Source organism: Mastigoproctus giganteus, chromosome 14 (genome assembly GCF_048544385.1).
Source record: "Mastigoproctus giganteus isolate SK-2022 chromosome 14, ASM4854438v1, whole genome shotgun sequence".
Classification (NCBI taxonomy): Eukaryota; Metazoa; Arthropoda; class Arachnida; order Uropygi; family Thelyphonidae; genus Mastigoproctus; species Mastigoproctus giganteus.
The window spans coordinates 14,326,649-14,350,715 of record NC_143588.1 but is presented as its reverse complement, the minus strand read 5'-3'; the positions used below and the strand labels follow the sequence as shown (position 1 = coordinate 14,350,715).

The 24,067-nt window shown below is 39.4% G+C and overlaps 1 protein-coding gene across 1 annotated transcript in view; it reads left to right on the top strand.

Annotated features, from left to right (window-relative positions):
• The window catches only part of Mical (Molecule interacting with CasL), a 624,164-nt gene that overhangs the window by 52,974 nt on the left and 547,123 nt on the right, over window positions 1-24,067 (top strand). The window lies entirely within an intron of this gene.

The following is a 24,067-nucleotide window of genomic DNA, read 5'->3' as shown; positions in this document are numbered from 1 at the left end:
GGGATGACAGAGCGTAGGCATCCTCCCAGGCGAAAAGGAGCAGGAAGAGTGCTAGGTGCAGTTGTGGGAGTCCCGGAGGACTGTGGGTAGGAAGAAGAGAACAAGTAAAGTTCAAATTAGAGTCCAGGATCGTCACAATGGAGAATCACGGAGTGGCGTTGGTAGGGCTGGCCTCAATTTTCAATTTCATGACTGGAAATTTCTGGTGCTGGGTATTAGTTGCTGTGTGGAGGAGGTTATCCAGGAGTAGTGTTCGGGAGTTGCAGGTGATGCCAGCGACGACGAAAGACCTTGTTGGCATAAGTGGTTAGTGCATGGAAAGCATCGTTAGATTCCAGTAACTTGGTTTCTGGCCAAAGTGATGTAGTGTGGAGGTCTAGGAGTAGTTGGATTCTTAGGTCTAAGTATATGGTGCATGAGTGCATCACGTGATCCCAGTCTTCAGGTTCTCCGCAGGTACAGAGGGCATCCTCGACTAGGCCGAACTCTAGAAGGCGTCTTTTGAAGGACCTGTGGCCAGTTAAAAGGAAGGAAGCATAGACATTTGGGAAGAACCAAGTGGAACGTTGTTTGTTGAGATAGGTTACCTCGGGGAGGAAAAGTTTAGTAGTTGCACCTGTTGTGGAGCTATTCCAGCAGGTTTGCCATAGATTTATCAATTCTAGCCACACGTTTATGTTCCTGTTTGATGTTGGTATCAGTACAGGTTTGAATAGCGAGGAATTCAGCTTCCTTATTCTTCTTGATGGCATGAGAGAGTCCGATAAAAGCGATGTGGAGGTCCAAGGGGAGGCAGCCTGTTAGTAGCTGTAGGGCGGCAGTTGATGTCTTTCTACATGCGCGGGTCATTTGTAGTAGCATAAGTCATTGAATTTGTTCAATTTTACGTTGAGCATGCACTAAAGTCATTCGGTGGTACCATACTGCAGCTCCATATGTGACAATTGGTATAAATACTGCTGAGTATAGAAGGTGTTGAGTTGGTCCTTTAAGACTCCAGTCCTTGGGGGTAAAGCATGCTAACATAGTGATGTAATTTTTTATCTTTTCTTTGATAGCTTCCAATAGTTCAGTGTATATCTAATCTAAATTGTATGGAAGGTTGTCTCTAAATCATCTGCAGAATTCCAGTTTTTAATGTAAAAGATATATTTGAAATAGCCAAGAATCTGAATTTTAGTTTTCTGAAATTTAAGTTTACAATTAACAATTTTAAAAAAATTATGTATTTCTATTTATAAATATTTATATATAAGGTGTGGCTAAAAAGTAACAAAATATTTTTTAAATCAGTTATATATTTTATATATATAACAATTTCATTCTTTATCCCCTTCAAAGTACTCTCCATTCACGATTTCCAGGTCTAATATTACAGAAAAAGTCTTCATAAGATACTGCCTTTAATTTCTGCATTGTTTTCTTCTGAATGTGTGCTAAGTCCTCAAATCGTTTTCCTTTGTGGTTGATTTTAATTTTTGGGAACAATTTGTTGCAGTAAGAAAGTATTTTGTTACAAACTTGCTCACTGTGACAAAGCAATGAGAGAGCACATTGTCATGATGCAAAAATCATTTGTCCAGCCATAAATTGGACTGCGTCTTTTGAATTTTTTCACGAAGTCTTCCTAAAGTCTCAATATAGAGTGTTTGATTTGCCCAGTCATATTCATAATGAACAACGCTACAACAATCAAAATGACAGGCATGGACAGAGCTTTCCCTGCAGCGTTAGTTCTTGAACGCTCTCTCAGAATATATACTGTTTCTAATGACTGTTTGATAACATCAAGACATTCTTGCTTTCTTTAAACAGGGAGAAGAGGGAGTTTGCCACTGTATGCATGGATGCTTGGTTTGTGGATCATACCGAAAGACCCCAAATTCATCTCCTCTTATCACTAGATCCAAAATGTTGGCAGTTTCACAAATATTTTCCAAATTTGCACTCTAAACTTCTACACATTTCTGCTTCTGATCGTCTGTCAGGACATGGTGCACTCATGCGTATCTTTCTCATGCCCAACCTCAATGTCAAAATTGTTCTTACTGTTTCTGTTATTGTGTAACTATCTGCAATTAGTCGAATGCTCATCTCAACTTTTTTCAACATTCTCTTCTGTCTCTGAAGTTTGATCTTCCTGTTGTTGACATCTTCCTATTCCTCTCTGAACCATTTGTGTCATTTGTACACGCATGGCTGACTCATGGTTTCATTACCATATGCTTTCATTTTTCTTCTTTGCCACAAGACTCATTAGTTCATGTGACATCCTTACTTTTGATAAGAAAGCAAATAAAAGTAGCAAAGAATTGTATAATGAAGTAAAAAAAAAAAATGGCAGAGGTGTATTCAACTCTGGCAGTAAGCTAGAGAATCTTGTAATAACTGAGAGTAAAGTGGAGGTGGAATTGTTGAAGATAAACACAAGAAAGGCACCTGGGGTGGATGGGATCTATCCAGTTATATTAAAGGATGCAGCAAAGGAAGTAAGCAAACCCTTAGCCATAATTATGAGATCTTCCTTGGACTCAGGGGAAGTACCCATGGACTGGAGATGTGCAAATGTGGCCCCAATTCACAAAGGAGGATCAAAGGGCGACACAGGTAATTATAGACCTGTTAGTTTAACTTCTGTTCCCGGAAAATTAATGGAGGCACTGGTTAAAGAAGCACTGCAGGATCATCTAGACAGGACTTCAGTTAGAGCTCAGACACAGCATGGTTTTGTTAAGGGGAAGTCTTGCCTGACCAATTTGATTGGATACTATGATGCAGTCACAAAGGAACTGGATTCAAGGAATAACTTTGATATTATATACTTGGATCTTAGAAAGGCTTTTGATACTGTTGCACATGGAGGACTGCTGCACAAATTGGAGCAGTGTGCATTGGAGGCAAATTGCTGCTATGGATAAAGGGGTGGTTGAGGGGGAGAAGACAGAGAGTGGTAATCAATGGACACTGCTCATCGTGGACTAATGTTATCAGTGGAATCCCTCAGGGTTCAGTATTGGGTCCATTATTGTTTTCTGTATTTATAAATGATATTGATGATGGTATATCAAGCTTAATGTCCAAGTTTGCAAACGATACGAAGGTTGTCAAGGACACTACTGACACTATGCTACTGCAACAGGATCTGGAAAGGTTGAGCAGATGAGCTGAGAGGTGGCAAATGAAGTTTAACATTGACCAATGTAAAGTACTACATATGGGAAACAGCAACCCCAGAGCAACGTATCAACTCTATAGTACTACACTGACAGTGGTAGAGAATGAAAGGGACCTGGGGGTGGTTGTGCAGGCAGATATGAAGTTTTCTGAGCAGTGCAGACAGGCTGCAAGAGTAGCTCATGGTGTATTGTCGATGGTATATAGGAATTTTTCTAGCAGGGATAAGGAGGTGATTATTCCCTTGTATAAGGCAATGGTCAGGCCACACCTGGAGTACTGTATACAGGTCTGGAGGCCTCATTTCAAGAAGGATGTAGAGATGCTGGAACGAGTACAGAGTAGGGCAACAAGATTGGTGAATGGAACAAAGAAGTGCTTTTACGAAGAAAGGCGTAAGTTTTGCAAATTACAGTGTCTGGAGACTAGGCACCAGCGAGGTGATCTGATAGAGGTGTATAAAGCCTTGAATGGTTTGAGCATGCTCAATGCTGATGGGATTCTTCCTCTTGCTCAGAATAATCACCTGAGAGGGCATAAATTCAAATTGAGGAAAGACAGATGTAGGATAGACGTGAGGAAATTTGCCTTTAGCCAGCGGGTGGTTGGTTGGTTGGTGGAACAGACTTCCATCCCTTGTCGTGGAGGTTGATAGCCTGAATAAGTTTAAGGCTGAGCTGGACAGGTATTTTGAACGAACAGAGGGGTGAAGTGGAAGTGGTTATTTTTTATTTATTTATTTATTTATTTTTTGGCTGATGCTGCATAATTTATTTATTTTTTGGCTGATGCCTCCAGACCTGTATACAGGTCTGGAGGCCTCATTTCAAGAAGGATGTAGAGCTGCTGGAACGAGTACAGAGAAGGGCAACAAGATTAGTGAATGGAACAAGGGGGTGCTCTTACGAAGAAAGGCTTAAGTTTTGCAAATTACAGTGTCTGGAGACTAGGCACCAGCGAGGTGATCTGATAGAGGTGTATAAAGCCTTGAATGGTTTAAGCATGCTCAATGCTGATGGGATTCTTCCTCTAGCTCAGAATAATCACCTGAGAGGGCATAAATTCAAATTGAGGAAAGACAGATGTAGGATAGACGTGCGGAAATGTGCCTTTAGCCAGCGGGTGGTTGTTTGGTGGAACAGACTTCCATCCCTTGTAGTGGAGGTTGATAGCCTAAATAAGTTTAAGGCTCAGCTGGACAGGTATTTCGAACGAACAGAGGGGTGAAGTGGAAGTGGGGTGTTTTTTTTTTTTTTTTTTTTTTTGGTTGATGCTGCATAAGCTTGCTTTCTTGCATCAAATGCCTCTACTAATGCTAAAGGGTGGACGACCTATACCTTTAAGCAACATCTGCGAAGTCTTAATTGTCTAACATGAAGCATATGTACATCTGCCCACTCAGAGAACTCAAGTAAAATATTATTTGCAGTGTCCTCAGTGGACTTCTTAGAATCACCCTGAACCAAAATGGTCAGGTCATTTGCATAAGTGACCATAGATGGCTTCAAATTGTTTATATAACCAAGGATCAAAAACTAGGGTTCCGGCACAAGGGGGCCCCAATATGCACTCTTGCAGACAACCTCTAGTAACATTTCTAGACACTTGCAATGTTCCACTTTTCACAACCAAAGACTGCTGAGAGAAATAACTGGTACTGGAAACCTCAGCCTCCAAAGCGTGTCAAAGGCCACTTCGAAATCCACAAAGAGGCCGAGTAGATAGTCTTGGTTTCCCTCTACGATGCTAGACGAGAGGCAATGGCACCTTCAGTTCTTCTACCACATGTAAATCCAAATTGTTCTGTTGAAGATGAAGTATAAGCAATTAAGAGTCTGCTTGCAATGACTTTTCTAATGCCTTGCCCAGAACGGAGCAAGGCAATAGGTTTGTAAGAATAAGGATCTGAGACAGACTTTTCTGGATGTTTCAGTAAGATTTTTAAGTTGACAATCTTCTATACTCTGGTAAAGATACCTTGAAAAAGACAGGAATTAAATAAAGTTAATATGACATTAGGGATGATTTCCCAAACTCTTCTTAGAACTATCTCTTCAATACTGTCAAAACCCGGACATTTGCCTGAGCACATGGACTTAATAGCTAAGTCACTTTTCTATATTGTGGGCGCCTCCATAGCCAGGTGGGCAGGAGCAGCAGTGCGTAGCACTCGAATCAAGAAGCGAGTGCGTAGCACTCGCTTCTTGATTCTGCAAATTGCAGCAGCTGGAGACTAGGCAAGGCGTTCGAGCCCGTGCCCACCAAATACGGAGGATGTGGAAAGGGCAGGGAATGACCACCGCATATCCCCGGGGCAATATGGCCTTAGTTGCTAATGTTCCTAAAAAAACCAAATAACAAATGACAATAACTTTCCTGTATTGTAAAAGGTAGTTCTTCATCGGATTATATATAAGTAGCATTGCCTCTCTTTAGTTCGATTTGTTTGGATGAATACAACCTTCTTCCTGATTCATGATAACATCTAGAATTCTGTTCATGGTAGGAACCCAGGACATAGTGTCTTGGTCATCACCAGTTTTTCACAGAAGCAAAACCATCACCAAGTGGATTTTTTTATTCAACAGCTTATAGAGGCTTTATTCTTTTATATATCTCTGTATCACTTGGTGGTAATTCCTCTGAGCTTGCTTGTAGGATTTTGTAACGATTTTGCAACGTTACAGTTTTGTAGGATGACGATTTCCAAGGTAGTAGTAGTGGCATTAGCATTAGCATTAGTAGAGGCATATGATGCAAGAAAGCAAGCTTATTCAGCATCAGCCAAAAAAAAAAAAAAAAAAACCCTCTCCCATTTCACCCCTCCGTTCGTTTGAAATACCTGTCCAGTTGAGCTTTAAATTTGTTTAGGCTATCAACTTCAACAACAAGTGATGGAAGTCGGTTCCACCAACCAACCACCCGCGGGCCAAAGGCAAATTTCCGCACATCTATCCGACATCCGTCCTTCTTCAATTTGAATTTATGCCCTCTGAGGTGATTATTCTGAGAAAGATGAAGAATCCCATTGGCATTGAGCATGCTCAAACCATTCAAAGCCTTATACACCTCTATCAGATCACCTCGCCGGTGCCTAGTCTCCAGACTCTGTAATTTGCAAAACTTAAGCCTTTCTTCGTAAGAGCAACCCTTTGTTCCATTTACTAATCTTGTTGCCCTTCTCTGTACCCGTTCCAGCAGCTCTACATCCTTCTTGAAATGAGGCCTCCAGACCTGTATACAGTACTCAAGATGTGGCCTAACCATTGCCTTATACAAGGGAATAATCACCTCCTTATCCCTGCTAGAAAAATTCCTGTATATCATTGACAAGACACCATGAGCTACTCTTGCAGCTCGTCTGCACTGTTCAGAGAACTTCATATCTGCCTGCACAATTACCCCCAGGTCCTTTTCATTCTCCACCACTGTCAGTGTAGTACCGCAGAGTTGATACATTGCTCTGGGGTTACTGTTACCCATATGTAGTACTTTACATTTGTCAATGTTAAACTTCATTTGCCACCTCTCAGCCCATCTGTTCAACCTTTCCAGATCCTGTTGCAGCAGCATAGCGTCAGTAGTGTCCTTAACGACCCTGCCAACCTTTGTATCATCTGCAAACTTAGACATTAAACTTGATATCCCATCATCAATATCATTCATAAACACCGAAAACAACAATGGACCCAACACTGAACCTTGAGGAACTCCACTAATAACATTAGTCCACGTTGAGCAGTGTCCATTGATTACCACTCTCTGTCTTCTGCCACTCAACCATCCCCTTATCCATAGCAGCAATTTGCCTCCAATGCCACACTGCTCCAATTTGTGCAGCAGTCTTCCATGTGCAACAGTATCAAAAGCCTTTCTAAGATCCAAATATATAATATCAAAGTTATTCCCTGCATCCAGTTCTTTTGTGACTACATCATAGTATCCAATCAAATTGGTCAGGCAAGACCTGCCCTTAACAAAACCATGCTGCGTCTGAGCTATAACTGAATTCTTGTCTAGATGATCCTGCAGTGCTTCTTTAACCAGTGCCTCCATTAATTTACCTGGAACAGAAGTTAAACTAACAGGTCTATAATTACTTGTGTCAGCCTTTGATCCTCCTTTGTGAATTGGGGTTACATTTGCACATCTCCAGTCTATGGGTACCTCCCCTGAGTCCAAAGAAGCTCTCATAATTATGGCTAGGGGTTTGCATACTTCCTTTGCTGCCTCCTTTAATATAACTGGATAGATCCCATCCACCCCAGGTGCCTTTTTTATGTTTATCCTCAACAATCTCTGCTCCACTTTCCTCTCAGTTATTACAAAATCATCCAGCTCACTGCCAATGTTTACTTTACCTACATCATTCTCCTTCCTGAATAACACCTCATGCGTGAATGTAGATGCAAAATACTCGTTTAGATTGTTAGCCACCTGAGCAGGATCCTCAACTGTTGAACCATCAATATCCAGTGGACCAATCTGATTCATCCCTTTCCTTCTCGAGTTCAAGTATGTAAAGAACTCCTTTCTGTTTTTCTTTGCATCCTTTGCCAAGGATTTTTCGTAGTCTGCCTTTGCCTGCCTAATCTCCTTTGTGACTTGGTTACAGACCAACTTATATCTATCATAGGCTTCCATGTCACCCATTGATTTGTATGTATCCCATGCATTTTTCTTCTCTGCCACATGTCTCATTAGTCCATCTGACAACCATTTAGGCCTAAACCTTGAACAATATTTCTTAGTTGGTATGTAAAGCCTGGTAGCCACCAAGATTAGTTCCTTGAATGCTTCCCATTTTGAGTTTGCTGTTGGTAACATCATCAGTTGGTCCCACTGTATAGAATTTAAATACTGTCTCAGACCATCATAGTCGCCTTTACGAAAACAAAAACCCTTCCCTTTACCTCTGATGGTAGTTACCTCCTTGAGTAAATCCCACTTCAACACACTGTGATCACTGCCACCTAGTGGTTCATTTATCTGCAGGTTCTTAATGCATGAAGAATCACTACTGATAATCAGATCAAGAGTATTGCTCCCTCTTGTTGCCTCACGAACATGCTGATGTAGAAAACAATCATCCAATAAATCCACAAAAGCCTTGCTAGTGTGCGAGTGACCAACCCACAAATTCCAGTCAATATCTGGGAAATTAAAATCCCCCATTATAAGACTCTCTGATTTACTGGCCCACTCTATTTCCCTGTACAATATATTATTATACTCATCAGAGTCATTAGGCCTATAGCACACTCCTACTCTCAATTTTGATTTCCCTATGCTTATGTCACACCAAACTGACTCGACACTGCCCTGTCCATCGATGTCAACTGGCTTCACTTCCTTTGACTTTATGTGTTTCTTAATTAATAGCATAACCCCTCCTCCCCTCCTGTCCTGTCTATCCTTTCTATATACATTGTATTCCCCAAATTCCAGTTCCGCATTACTTATATCTGTGTGACACCACGTCTCTGATATCCCAACAATATCTGCCTTTGATGTTTTGAGCAATACCTCAAATTCATCAAATTTATTTACCAAACTCCTAGCATTGGTGTACATGCAGGTATACATGCACCTGTATACATGCACCGGACATAGTGTCTTGGTCATCACCAGTTTTTCACAGAAGCAAAACCATCACCAAGTGGATTTTTTTATTCAACAGCTTATAGAGGCTTTATTCTTTTATATATCTCTGTATCACTTGGTGGTAATTCCTCTGAGCTTGCTTGTAGGATTTTGTAACGATTTTGCAATGTTACAGTTTCGTAGGATGACGATTTCCAAGGTAGTAGTAGTGGCATGTGATGCAAGAAAGCAAGCGTATGAGTTTTTTCAGCATCAGCCAAAAAAAAAAATTACAAAAGAAACCCCTCTAAATATTTGTCCAGTTCCTCCTTAAATTTATTTAATCTATCAACTTCCACAACGACAGATCTGTCCTTACTCAATTTCAATTTATGCCCCCTTATGTTTGTAATCTGTACAAGTGGAAGAATCCAATCAGAATTCAGCGTTCTCAACCCATTCAAGGCCTTATACACCTCAATCAGATCACCTCGCAGGTGCCTAGTCTCCAGCTGCTGCAATTTGCAGAACTTAAGCCTCTCCTGGTAAGAGGATGTTTTCTTTCCCCTCACCAATCTTGTTGCCCTTCTCTGTACACGCTCAAGCAAATCTACATTCTTCCTAAAATGAGGCCTCAAGACCTGCACGCAGTACTCAAGGCGTGGCCTGACCATTGCCTTATACAGAGGGACAATCACCTCCTTTTCCCTGCTAACAAAATTACTGTATATTATTCACAACACCCCATGATCTGCCCTGGCAGCCTGCCTGCATTGCTCAGAAAACTTCATATCTGACTGCACAATTACTCCCAGGTCTTTTTCATTTTCTACCTCCTTAAGTGTAGTACTACACAGTTGGTATGTTTCTCTGAGGTTACTTCTACCCATATGCAGTACTTTGCATTTTTCAATGTTAAACTTCAGTTGCCACTTCTCAGCCCATCTGCTCAAATTATCTAGATCCTGTTGCAGTAACACACTGCCAGTACTGTCATTAACAACCCTGCCAACCTTTGTATCATCTGCAAACTTTGATACTAAGCCTGATATACCTTCATCAATATCATTGATAAATATACAAAACAACAGTGGATCCAACCGAACCCTGTGGGTTCGGTTGGTTAACCAACCGAAGGTTGGTTAACTTCTTGTTAACCAACAAGAAGTTAACCAACTTCCCTGTGATTATGTGGGACTCCACTAATAACATTGTTTCTGTACTGCCTCCACGATAGTGACCCATGCGTCAAGCACTCATTATCATCCCTCTTTCCAAGTCAGTTAACTCATGATGTTTATCCATACTGACATTGAATTACCATCTATGTGAATGCAGTGATGCAGTGTACCTATATACCTGCTAAGTGGTGGGTTCATTCCCTAGCGAGAGGGGTGACAGCATCGCATTGCCCAGGAACCAGGTATCCCATGAATTCTCTCCTTTCGGTGTAATTTGCCAATATTAGGTTCGGATTTTGCAAGAAAAGGCAAATTATCTAACTCAGCAATGGAATTAGCGACTTCAAATGTTGCAGTGGCTGGTCCAAAGATTTAAAGAGAGGAATAGCTTGGTTTCGCAAAATGTTTGCAGTGAGTCTTGGTTAGTTGACAAAGAAAAGGCTACAGACTTGTTGTGTTCTGTATGGTCCTTTCTTGCAAAATATGAAGCAAAGGATATTTTTAATCTTGACAACATAGGTTTATTTTATAATTTGCTGCCAAAAAAAAAAACATTTGGCATTCAAGGAGTCTTTTCATGGTAGAAAATTAAATCAACAAAGACTCACTGTTCTGTTATGCTGCAGTTCAAATGGCAGTACAAAACTATCCCCATGAGTGATTGCAAGTTTTCCAGGACAAGATGTTTTAAAGAAGTTAACCAACTTCCCTGTGATTATGTGGCCAATAGAAGTGCTTGGCTTACGGTCAAAATATTTCAATCCTGGTTATCAAAAGTTGACAGAAAAATGGCTTCAGAAAAAAGGAACATTTTGATGATTCTAGATCACTATACAGCACATTCTACTGAGACACTTAAGTTTACAAATATAAGGTTCTTGTTTTTAACCTCCCATTACCACCAGTTTTATGCAGCCACTAAATCAAGGCATTATTTATAACCACAAGAGAACATATAGAGCCTGTCTGATAAGGTACTTGATCCTCAACATAGAAGAGAGGACCCAATTTGTGGCTTAATTGGAATGTCTTGGATGCTATACATAATCTTGTTATTGCTTAGGACAGTATTACATCAAGTGTAATAATCAGCTGCTTTAGAGAGAGTGGCTTTGGAGAGAATATCATTGAAAACATGGTCCAGCAGACAAATGTGATAGCAAAATTGAGAAACTGGGGAATTTGGAGGAGCATGTGGATTTTGTTGGCAAATTTGAAGAGTTTGTGAAGGTACATGATGTAGTTTCTACCACAGCAATGCAACACCAGAAGAACTGCTAAGCACCAAGTAAAACAATGATGTTTTTGTTACCAGCGAGAGCAAAAGTGAAGAAGCACAAGCATTGCCATCTAAAAAAGATGCCCAAAATGCATTGAACATAATAGAGAATGTGTTTCCCTGCAGTAACGTTGATAAAGAAACAACTATTGTATTTGATAATGTCTGTGCTGTAGTTAAAAATGCATATAGGACAAAAACTGTGCAAAGAACATTGGATTCTTTCTTTAAATTAGATTAATTTATCAAAAAGTTAATGGATTGTATGTCTCCTTTTATATTAAGATTAATCCTTTTTACTGTGATATTAAATATTGCATATATCATAATATATACTGTATAATATTTTCATTTCTGTTAATTGCTTTTCTCTTAGTTTATCTTACAAATAAAATAAAATAAAATCTTTAAAAAGTGTGTTATTCCTATTAGTGTATTGTTACACAAGGATTTTGTTTTTATTATTTTATTAATTTTTTTGATATTATTATTATTATTTATTATTATTCTTAGATATATGGTATGTGCCAAAAAAAAAAAAAAAAAAGGTATACTTTTGACGCTGTCGGGGAACCTTGTTACTACAAACCACGTTATTACGAAATGTGAAAATTTAGGACCTAAAATTTCACATTGAACTTTGTATTAGATGAGATTATTATCTGTAATGTATTGTATTGTATTGTATTATTATTATATGCAAGAGCACACAGACATTATTAGAGGATTTAGTAGACTTTTAACTTACATTTAAACAATAACTTCATAATGATTTTATTTATAGATTTGACCAAAGCATATGACTTAATTGATATCCCAATATTGCAACAAAAATTACTGAAATATGGTATAAGGGGAAGAATCAATCATCTCTTAGCATGTTATTTAACCGAAAGAAAAATAACAGTTGTGAAGTAGAAAATACAAAGGCGAAATCACATAATGTAAAGAGAGGAGTACCTCAGGGCACTCATGCAGGGCCAGTAATATTCAACATCTATATAAATGACATATTAGAAGTAATAAAGAACTCCTTTATAAAAATTTATGCAGATGATATAATCTTATATACAATTGGAAAGAACCTGACAAAAACAGCTAAAGATTTACAGCAGGATGTAATACATTTACAAACTTGGTTGCATGATAATAAATTAGCACTCAGCTTTGAAAAAACAAAATTTTTGGAAATTAGACCTCCTCATCAAACCTTGGACATTCATCCCTTATTAAATTACATAAACATGAATGCCTGCATGATCAGAATTGCAAATGTCCAACTGTGGAGGAAGTTTCAAATCATTGTTACCTTGGGTTATGGATTGACTACAGTTTAAGTTGGGCAATGCATATAACAAATTTATACAATAAAATTAAATCTTGTGTACTTTTTTTACTACATTAAGAATAAGTTAAATCTTAGAACAAAAGTTACCTTATATTAGTGGACTCCCAACTCAATTATTTAGTAAATGTATGGGCACGAGCAAACATAATTGAAATAAGGGTAATAAACAACTTATTAACAGGATTTTGAAACTTTTAATGGGGACAAACTCTTGGAATGACCTGAATAAGAGAAGGCAATTTTTGTTGAAATATAAAATACTTTATCCAGTTCAAAAACTGAAGTTAAATTTAATCTTGAAAAATCTTAACACTATTTTTGAAGAGTCGAATCTGCAAAGGAATGTCTCACATAATTTAAGGAACCCAAAAGCAATTGTTTTGCCTCACTCTAGGGTACTAAATAGATTTGGAGATAGGCACACAATGAATATAATAAACAACTTGTTGGCTAGTGTAGGTTTCAGGTTCAGGAGAAGTTATTCTAGCTCCAAATTAAAATTCTTAACAAGAAAAGTTTTGATACTCAATGATACAGTATATTAGAATTGTTATTCAGATAAATTGCTACCTCTGTTTGCAGTGTGGAATGTACTATATGTTGTGATTTCATTATCTTTTCTGTTAGATAACAAATTTGTATGCAAAAACTGTTGTAAATGAAGAATTACAACTTGTCAAGAAATTTACTTTTCTTAACAAGTTCATTTATTGTAAACAAATTCTCTTGATAAAAATAAATTGTATTGTATTGTATTATTATTAGCTATGTGGTGCAAGGAAGCCTGAGGCTTATGCTGCACCAACCAAAAAAAAAAAAAAAATTCCCGAGTTACCCTGAGAGAGAGCGAGAGAGAAAAGTAGATGGGAATCACCAAGAAAGAGAAGAATGATGATATCCAGCTCAGGACCCTGGGTGTACCAAGCCCATACTCACCAGATATGAGCCCCTGGGGTTAAACTGTATCAGCAAATATTCTTGCATTCCTATTTAAGTGTATCCCATCCCTGTAAAAATAATCTCCTGTTAATAAGCACAGACCATGTTGAGAAAAATTCTATCCCATGAGCCTTATCCAGTGTCTCCAGGTTGAATCAATTGATAAGGGTTTCATCATGTACTCCTTCCTATTTTATAGAGCAGAGTTGGAGACACACGCTTTCAAATTATTCCTGACTTGAGGCACTTTTTCACAACCTTGCTTTTTCTTGTTGAGTAAACCTTCAGATCTACTCTTAATATAGACATACCTACGATATCCCAAAAAATATATAAATCTCTGTATTAAGACAGAATAAATGCATAGAACTGTGTTGTGAGGTGGTGACATGTTACCTCATTGAGTATAGAGACTGCATAGGCTGTTTGGTTGCAATAATCTGAAGTTAGAATGGGGAAAAGCATGATCTATCAGACTTTGAAAAGGTCATTGTGGTGCACATTTAGCATGAGCCACGATTCAATAAACAAAAGATATAACTGGTTACTCAAAAGCACCCATCTTAAAGGTTTGTAATGACTGGAAAGTAAGTGGTTCTTCCACATCTCAAAGGTGGCAGAAAAACAATACTTCAGTAACGAGGCCTTTTTACTCTAAGAAGAACTGTATGGAAAAATAGCACATCCAGTGTGCAGCAAATATCTGAATTCAAGCAAGCCCCAGAACTGCCCTATTTCAACCATACCATGTACAGAGAATTGAGGAAATGGAGTATTGGTAGTCTCCTGCCTATTTGGACATCACTTTTTTTTTCAGAGAAAAGCAGAAAACCTGTTTGTAGTGTGCTGAGAATCTCATGATTAGACAGTGGAACATTGAAAGTCATGTGATCAGACAAATCATGATACACTTTGTTTTGCACTAATTGTAGGTAGAGAGTGTGGAGAGAACCTCACGAAATGGTGGCGCCTGCTTGCCGTGTTAAGAAAATACAAACATCTGCAGGTGGTATCATGGTATGGGGCAATGTTTTTTGGCACGGACTTTGCCCTCGTGGATAGCACAGTTGGTAGGATCGCCATCCTCCTCACACTGGGTTGAAAAGACCTGAGTTCAAATCCGTCAATGACAAGAGGAATTTTTATGGGTCTTTTTCACAATGTGGCTGAGTTAGTCGGTCTCAGGCAAGGGTAGCATGGTTTTTTCTCCCAAACTCTGGTTTTTCGTCCAGAAAAAATGGAAAATTGACCTCAGAGCACACTTAGCAACTTGGCATTAGTTGCCAATGCTGCTAAAACTCAACAACATAATGGGGAATTTTAATTTCCCGGATATTGACTGGAATTTGTTGGTTGGTCACTTACACACTAGCAAGGCTTTTGTGGATTTCTTGGATGATTGTTTTCTACAGCAGCATGCTTGGGAGGCAACTAGAGGGAGTAATATTCTTGATCTGATTATCAGTAGTGATTCTTCATGCATCAAGAATCTGCAGATAAAGGAACCACTAGGTGGCAGTGATCACAGTGTGCTGAAGTGGGATTTACACAAAGATGTAACTATCATCAGGGGTAAAGGGAAGGATTTTTGCTCTCGTAAAGGTGACTACGGTGGTCCGAGACAGTATTTAAATTCTGTACGGTGGAACCAACTGATGATTTTCATATCAACAAAGAAATATTGTTCAAGATTTAGGCCTAAATGGATGTCAGATGAACTAATTAGACGTGTGACAGAGAAGAAAAATGCATGGGATATATATAAATTAACATGTGACATAGAAGTCTGTGATAGATATAAGCTGGTCTGTAACCAAGTTACAAAGGAGGTTAGGCAGGCAAAGGCAGATTACAAGAAATCTTTGGCAAGGGATGCAAAGAAAAACAGCAAAGAGCTCTTAACTTATGTAAACTCTAGAAGGAAGGGGATGAATCAGATTGGTCCACTTGATATCGATGGTTCAACTGTTGTTGATCCTGCTCCGGTAGCTAACAAACTAAATGAATATTTTGCATCGACATTCATACTTGAGGAGTTATTCAGGGAAGGGAATGCCAGAGGTGTATTGAACTCTGGCAGTAAGCTAGATAATCTTGTAATAACTGAGAGTAAAGTGGAGGAGAAATTGTTGAAGATAAACACAAGAAAGGCACGTGGGGTGGACGGAATCTATCCAGTTATGTTAAAGGAGGTGGCAAAGGAATTAAGCAAACCCTTAGCCATAATTATGAGAGCTTCCCTGGACTCAGAGGAGGTACCCATGGACTGGAGATGTGCAAATGTGACCCCAATCCACAAAGGAGGATCAAAGGGAGACACGGGTAATTACAGACTTGTTAGTTTAACTTCTGTTCCAGGGAAATTAATTGAGGTACTGGTTAAAGAAGCATTGCAGGATCATCTAGACAAGACTTCAGTTATAGCTCGGACATGGGTTTGTTAAGGGGAAGTCTTGTCTGACTAATTTGATTGGATACTATGATGTAGTCACAAAGGAACTGGATGCAAAAATAACTTTGATATCATATATTTCGATCTTAGAAAAGCCTTTGATACCGTTGCACATGGACGAGTGCTGCACAAATTGGAGCAGTGTGGCATTGGAGGCAAATTGCTGCTATGGATAAAGGGATGGTTGAGTGGGAGAAGACAGAGAGTCGTAATCAGTGGACATTGCTCATTGTGGACTACTCTTATTAGTGGAGACCCTCAGAGTTCAGTGTTTTGTCCATTGTTGTTTTCTGTATTTATAAATGATATTGATGATTGTATATCAAGCTTAACGTCCAAGTTTGCAGACGATAAGAAGGTTGGCAGGGTTGTTAATGACACTAATGACAGTACATTGCTGCAACAAGATCTAGAAAAGTTGAGCAGATGGGCTGAGAGGTGGCAAATGAAGTTTAACATTAACAAATGTGAAGTACTAGTTAAATTAATTAATTAAATTGGCATCGTTTTGGTTATATCTCATATTGTGACTGCCTTCACAACGAGTTGCCATGGTATTGTACTACCATGGCAACTCTTGAAGGTACCAAAGTAGTTAAATACCATACATGGTATGGCATTTAACTATTTTGGTAGATAGCTATACTAAAATAATGCATTTGCACTAACTTACATATTAGTCATTCTTCCTCGTAGCATGAGGCCTTTGCCCTTAAATACTTTATAGTCTATATCACTACACACCATCAGGCATCGCTCATATTGTGAAGTTATACTTCATAACTGGGTTGTCACTATTGCAACACTAGGGTAACTGCCCACCCACCGAAGAGAAGCCAACAAGCTTTAAAACAGTGCCGTTTCTACATCTTTATCTCTTTTCTAAGTCTAATAGGGATAGTATGAGGATAACCAAGAACTTTATCCCATACCATACCATATTTCAAAACGGTGCCATCTAGGTGGTGATATCCGCTGAGAATAAATGACAATAGTCTTCCCCACTGGTGAAGTGTTATTTATTCGAGGTAGTACAGTACCATGGCAACTCATTGTGAAGGCAGTCACAATATGAGATATAACCAAAACAATCCAATTTAATTAATTAATTTAACTACTTTGGTAGATAGCTATGTTAAAATGATGCATTTGCACTAACCTGCATGTTAGTCATTCTACCTCGTAGCATGAGGCCTTTGCCCTTAAATACTTTATAGAAGTTGATAGCTTAAATAGATTCAAAGCAGAACTTGACAAACATTTTGAGCGAGTGGATGGGTGAAATAAGGGGTTTTTTTTTTTTTTTTGGCTGATGCTATATAAGCTTGCTTTCTTGCATCATGTGCCTATGCTAATGCTAACAACACAGACTGGTTTAGCTGCTACCAGTGGAAAGTCCAATGTCATCCAGGCAGTACCTGAATTTTGTATCAGATTTACTGTGTCCTGCAATGTTACACTTTTATTCCAAAGGTGATGGCCACTTTATGAATGGCAATGCAACAGAACATCGTGCCAGAATCATGCAAAAATAGTTCAGAAAACATGACAAGATTTCCACCATCTTCCCTGGTCCCCACATTCACCTGATCTCAATCTATTGAGAATGTATGGAATATGTTGGAGAGAGCTATTCAGCAACAACGTCCTTTTCCTTCAACTTTGTTACAACTATGCAATATTTTGCTGGAAGAATGGTTACAATTAGACCAAAATGCACTAAAACAACTTATAGAATCCATGCTGTGCTACATACAGTACTTGTTGTTGTTCGAAACAAATGTGGCTCAGTCTGATACTGAATAAAGGTACATATTTTATTCGGCCTGTGTGTAAATAATATCATTTTTTTTTCTTTTTTTAAATCCATAAAAGATGATCACTGTCTTCAGTGTCATCAATTTTTGTTCCAGGCACATGTACCTTGGTCCTATTTTGCCTGTCCTTTTTACAAAGCAGAGCCATTAACAACAGCTATGGCCTCTGGGACCAGCCCATTCTGAAATGAAGGATCTTGTTGTGTTGCCTGAGCGTAGTCTTTAGCATTGTGCTGGGTGCTTGAGTGGCCCCTCTATTTAATGTTTGAGAGCAGAAAAGATCTAAACCTCCCAAGGACTTCCTAATTCATTTCACAAATATACGTGGTCTCAATTCTAATCTCAACGATGTCCATTTCCACTTGCAGTCTTCCAAACCCCATGTACTTTTTCTGACTGAATCTCAGTTATCAGTTGATTCAACTACTGCTCATCTCAGATGTCCAAATTATTTGCTGTATGATTCCTTTCGCCTCAAAGGTGGTACTTGTGCATATGTCCGTTCTGATATTCCCTGTCAGAGACTTGGCAATTTGGAATCTCCTCTCTTTGATCTTCTCTGGCTTAAAATCTCTCTACCTCATTGTGTAAAATTCATCTGTTGTCTTTACCGTTCTCCCAACTCCACTAATCACTTGGAGCTCTTTGACTTCCTCTCTTTGCAACTTGACTTTCTCCAGTCCAACTTTCCTAACAGTGAGGTAATTTTCCTTGGTGATTTTAACGTTCACAACTCCAGCTGGCTTCCGTTTTCTAGTCACACCGACCCAGCAGGTCGAGATGCTGAGGCTTTTGCAATTACTAATGACCTAGCACAGATTGTTCATTTACCTACAAGAATACCGGACAATCCTAATCATACAGCCAATACGCTTGATCTTTTTCTCACTAACAACCCTTCTAAGTACAAGGTTGAAGTGAGAGGTCCTTTAGGCACTTCAGATCACAACTTGGTGATTGTCTCTTCTCCAATGGAACCTTTATCTCATGGCTATTCCCAACCTCGTATTGTTTGGCATTACAAGAATGCAAAATGGGATGACCTGCGAGACTTCTTTTCTTCTTTTCCCTGGTCTGATTACTGTTTCAAAACTTCTGATGTCAACGTTTGCTCAGATCGTGTCAGTGAAATTATTCTTGCAGGAATGGAATCCTTTATCCCACACTCCACTTTAAAATCTCGTCCTTTATCTAAACCTTGGTTTTCCAATAAATGTGCTAAGGCTGTCCAAGAGAAGAATTTTGCATATCGTAATTGGCTTGTTTCTAATTCTTCAGTTTCATTTTCTGTCTACACCAAAGCTCGCAACAATTGTAAAGCAGTTATTAATCAGTCCAAACTAGAGTTTGAACAGGCTAAGAGTAGAAAACTTGCTTCTTGTCCTAATGGTAGCCGAGCATTCTGGTCTCTTGCCAAAGCTATTGGCCGCAACTTTTGCCCATCTCTGCTCCCACCTCTGTCCAAACCAGATGGTTCTGTTGTCACTTCAGCCAAGGATAAAGCTGACCTGCTAGCATCCCATTTTTCTTCGAGCTCATGTATTAATGATCTTGGTAAACCACCTCCCACCATTCCTAACACGCTCCATTCAATGCCTCCTGTGGTCTTCCGTCAAAAGGATATCAGAAGGATTTTGATGAATCTTGATGCTAAGAAAGCTCGAGGTCCTGATGGTATTTCTCCACTTGTTCTCAAAACCTGTGCTCCTGAACTTACTCCTATTCTTTGCCGCTTTTCTTCACTTTCTTATTCCAAAGGTGTTTTTCCTTCTGCTTGGAAATTTGCTCATATCCAGCCAGTTCCTAAAAAGGGTGACAAATCCCTCCCATCCAATTATCGTCCCATTGCAATTACTTCTACTCTTTCTAAAATAATGGAGAAATCAATTAACCGCCAACTCTTAAATTACCTAGAAACCTTCCGTCTGATCAACGATCGCCAGTATGGATTCCGTCAGTGTCGATCCACTGGTGATATTCTGGCTTATGTTACCCACTTATGGACTAATTCAATGGAAAGGTTCAGTGAAACACAAGTAGTTGCTCTTGACATCTCAAAGGCTTTTGATCGTGTTTGGCATAAAGGTCTTCTAAACAAGCTTCCATCTTATGGTTTGCCAACTGTTTTTAGTAATTGGTTATCCAGTTTTCTCTCTGATCGCTCACTGAGGGTGATGGTAGATGGCTCTCTGTCTTCTAACTTCTCCACTAATGCCGGTGTCCCCCAAGGTTCAGTTCTTTCCCCCACTCTTTTCCTCTTGTTTATCAATGACCTTCTTCCATTGACTGGAAATCCTATCCATAGTTTTGCCGATGATAGCACATTGCATTCAACTTTCCATTTTGAGAAACCTTGTCCAGCTCAATCTGCTTCAAGTTCTCGAAAATCTGCTGCCAATTCCTTAAATGCCGATCTTCAGGTAATTCTCCAGTGGGGCAAAGACAACTTAGTTGATTTCAACCCTTCTAAAACTCAATCTTGTCTTATATCTCGGAAAAAGGATTCTTCTGCTCCTATGCTTGTCTTTAGTGACACTGCGATTTCTAGGCAAAATGATATATCTCTTTTGGGGATTACCCTGACTTCTAATCTCTCTTGGCACAAGCACATTACAAATATTGCTTCCTCTGCATCTAAAAAACTTGGTTTTCTCTTTCGCTCTCGGCGTTACTTTTCTCCCAAACAGCTGCTCACTCTGTATAAATCGCAAATCCGCCCTGCCGTGGAATATTGTTCCCACATCTGGGGTGGTGCCCCCAAAACCTCTCTCAGGCTTCTTGATTCCATTCAGAAGAGGGCAGTTAGGTTAATTAATGGTTCATCTCTAACAGAGTCTCTCCACTCGCTTTCTCTTAGACGCACTGTTTCTGCTGCATGCCTCTTCTACAGATACTTCCATGGGCACTGTTCTTCTGAATTGGCTTCTATAATTCCCACTCGCTCTTTCAAAACAGTCCGAACACGTGCCGCCACCAGCCAACATCCATTTACTGTCCAACTTCAAACCCACAGAACCAACTTTTCATCTTCCTCATTTATTCATTCAACTGCCGTTTTCTGGAACAACCTTCCTTCATACGTATTTCCTGAAAATTACAATCTACAGCAGTTCAAGTCCAATATTAACAAATATCTTCTTTCGTCTTCTCAACCTCCAACCCAAGCACGGTACTAAGTACTATAGGTTATAATACCTCTCGTGTTTGGGGTTCTCATAAAAAAAAAAAAAAAAATCTACTTGACTCTTCAGTCCCTCATATAAGCTTCTCTGAATGCTGACCTTGTGCCTAAGATCCTGACATTTTCTACAACAAAACATCGTCCCTTTTGGTTGTATCATGCCCTATATTGGATAATTTCAACAAAAATTATATAAGTAACGCGGAACTGGAATTTGGGGAATACAATGTGTATAGAAAGGATAGACAGGACAGGAGGGGAGGAGGGGTTATGCTATTAATTAAGAAACACATAAAGTCCAAGGAAGTGAAGCCAGTCGACATCGATGGACAGGGCAGTGTCGAGTCAGTTTGGTGTGACATAAGCATAGGGAAATCAAAATTGAGAGTAGGAGTGTGCTATAGGCCTAATGACTCTGATGAGTATAATAAGATATTCTACAGGGAAATAGAGTGGGCCAGTAAATCAGCGAGTCTTATAATGGGGGATTTTAATTTCCCAGATATTGACTGGAATTTGTGGGTTGGTCACTCGCACACTAGCAAGGCTTTTGTGGATTTATTGGATGATTGTTTTCTACATCAGCATGTTCGTGAGGCAACAAGAGGGAGCAATACTCTTGATCTGATTATCAGTAGTGATTCTTCATGCATTAAGAATCTGCAGATAAATAAACCACTAGGTGGCAGTGATCACAGTGTGTTGAAGTGAGATTTACTTAAGGAGGTAACTACCATCAGAGGTAAAGGGAAGGGTTTTTGTTTTCGTAAAGGCGACTATGATGGACTGAGACAGTATTTAAATTCTATACAGTGGGACCAACTGATGATGTTACCAACAGCAAACTCAAAATGGGAAGCATTCAAGGAACTAATATTGGAGGCTACCAGGCTTTACATACCAACTAAGAAATATTGTTCAAGGTTTAGGCCTAAATGGTTGTCAGATGAACTAATGAGACATGTGGCAGAGAAGAAAAATGCATGGGATACATACAAATTAATGGGTGACATGGAAGCCTATGATAGATATAAGTTGGTCTGCAACCAAGTCACAAAGGAGATTAGGCAGGCAAAGGCAGACTACGAAAAATCCTTGGCAAAGGATGCAAAGAAAAACAGAAAAGAGTTCTTTACATATTTAAACTCAAGTAGGAAAGGGATGAATCAGATTGGTCCACTGGATATTGATGGTTCAACAGTTGAGGATCCTGCTGAGGTGGCTAACAATCTAAACGAGTATTTTGCATCTACATTCACGCATGAGGAGTTATTCAGGAAGGAGAATGATGTAGGTAAAGTAAACATTGGCAGTAAGCTGGATGATTTTGTAATAACTGAGAGGAAAGTGGAGGAGAGATTGTTGAGGATAAACATAAAAAAGGCACCTGGGGTGGATGGGATCTATCCAGTTATATTAAAGGAGGCAGCAAAGGAAGTAAGCAAACCCCTAGCCATAATTATGAGAGCTTCTTTGGACTCAGGGGAGGTACCCATAGACTGGAGATGTGCAAATGTAACCCCAATTCACAAAGGAGGATCAAAGGCTGACAAAAGTAATTATAGACCTGTTAGTTTAACTTCTGTTCCAGGTAAATTAATGGAGGCACTGTTTAAAGAAGCACTGCAGGATCATCTAGACAAGAATTCAGTTATAGCTCAGACGCAGCATGGTTTTGTTAAGGGCAGGTCTTGCCTGACCAATTTGATTGGATACTATGATGTAGTCACAAAAGAACTGGATGCAAGGAATAACTTTGATATTATATATTTGGATCTTAGAAAGGCTTTTGATACTGTTGCACATGGAAGACTGCTGCACAAATTGGAGCAGTGTGGCATTGGAGGCAAATTGCTGCTATGGATAAGGGGATGGTTGAGTGGCAAAAGACAGAGAGTGGTAATCAATGGACACTGCTCAATGTGGACTAACGTTATTAGTGGAGTTCCTCAGGGTTCAGTGTTGGGTCCGTTGTTGTTTTCGGTGTTTATGAATGATATTGATGATGGGATATCAAGTTTAATGTCCAAGTTTGCAGATGATACAAAGGTTGGCAGGGTTGTTAAGGACACTACTGACGCTATGCTGCTGCAACAGGATCTGGAAAGGTTGAACAGATGGGCTGAGAGGTGGCAGATGAAGTTTAACATTAACAAATGTAAAGTACTACATATGGGAAACAGTAACTCCAGAGCAACGTATCAACTCTGCGGTACTACACTGACAGTGGTGGAGAATGAAAAGGACCTGGGGGTAATTGTGCAGGCAGATATGAAGTTCTCTGAGCAGTGCAGACGAGCTGCAAGAGTAGCTCATGGTGTCTTGTCAATGATATACAGGAATTTTTCTAGCAGGGATAAGGAGGTGATTACTCCCTTGTATAAGGCAATGGTTATGCCACATCTTGAGTACTGTATACAGGTCTGGAGGCCTCATTTCAAGAAGGATGTAGAGCTGCTGGAACGGGACAGAGAAGGGCAACAAGATTAGTGAATGGAACAAAGGGTTGCTCTTACGAAGAAAGACTTAAGTTTTGCAAATTACAGAGTCTGGAGACTAGGCACCGGCGAGGTGATCTGATAGAGGTGTATAAGGCTTTGAATGGTTTGAGCATGCTCAATGCCAATGGGATTCTTCATCTTGCTCAGAATAATCACCTGAGAGAGAGCATAAATTCAAATTGAGGAAGGACGGATGTCGGATAGATGTGCGGAAATTTGCCTTTGGCCAGCGGGTGGTTGGTTGGTGGAACCGACTTCCATCACTTGTTGTTGAAGTTGATAGCCTAAACAAATTTAAAGCTCAACTGGACAGGTATTTCGAACGAACGGAGGGGTGAAATAGGAGTGGTGTGTGTTTTTTTTTTTTTTTGGCTGATGCTGAATAAGCTTGCTTTCTTGCATCATATGCCTCTGCTAATGCTAATGCTAAAAAGGTTCAATAAGTAGCACAATGAGTGTAGCTATGATGGCAGTTCTCTCCCTAGTCAATGCATACCTGCTGCTTTGAACTTTTTGTTTGCTATTCATTTGAGGCATTCTTATTTATTTGCTTTTATTCTTTATGCATCATTCTGCATGCAGTCAACTACTAAGTAACTAGGAGTTGACATC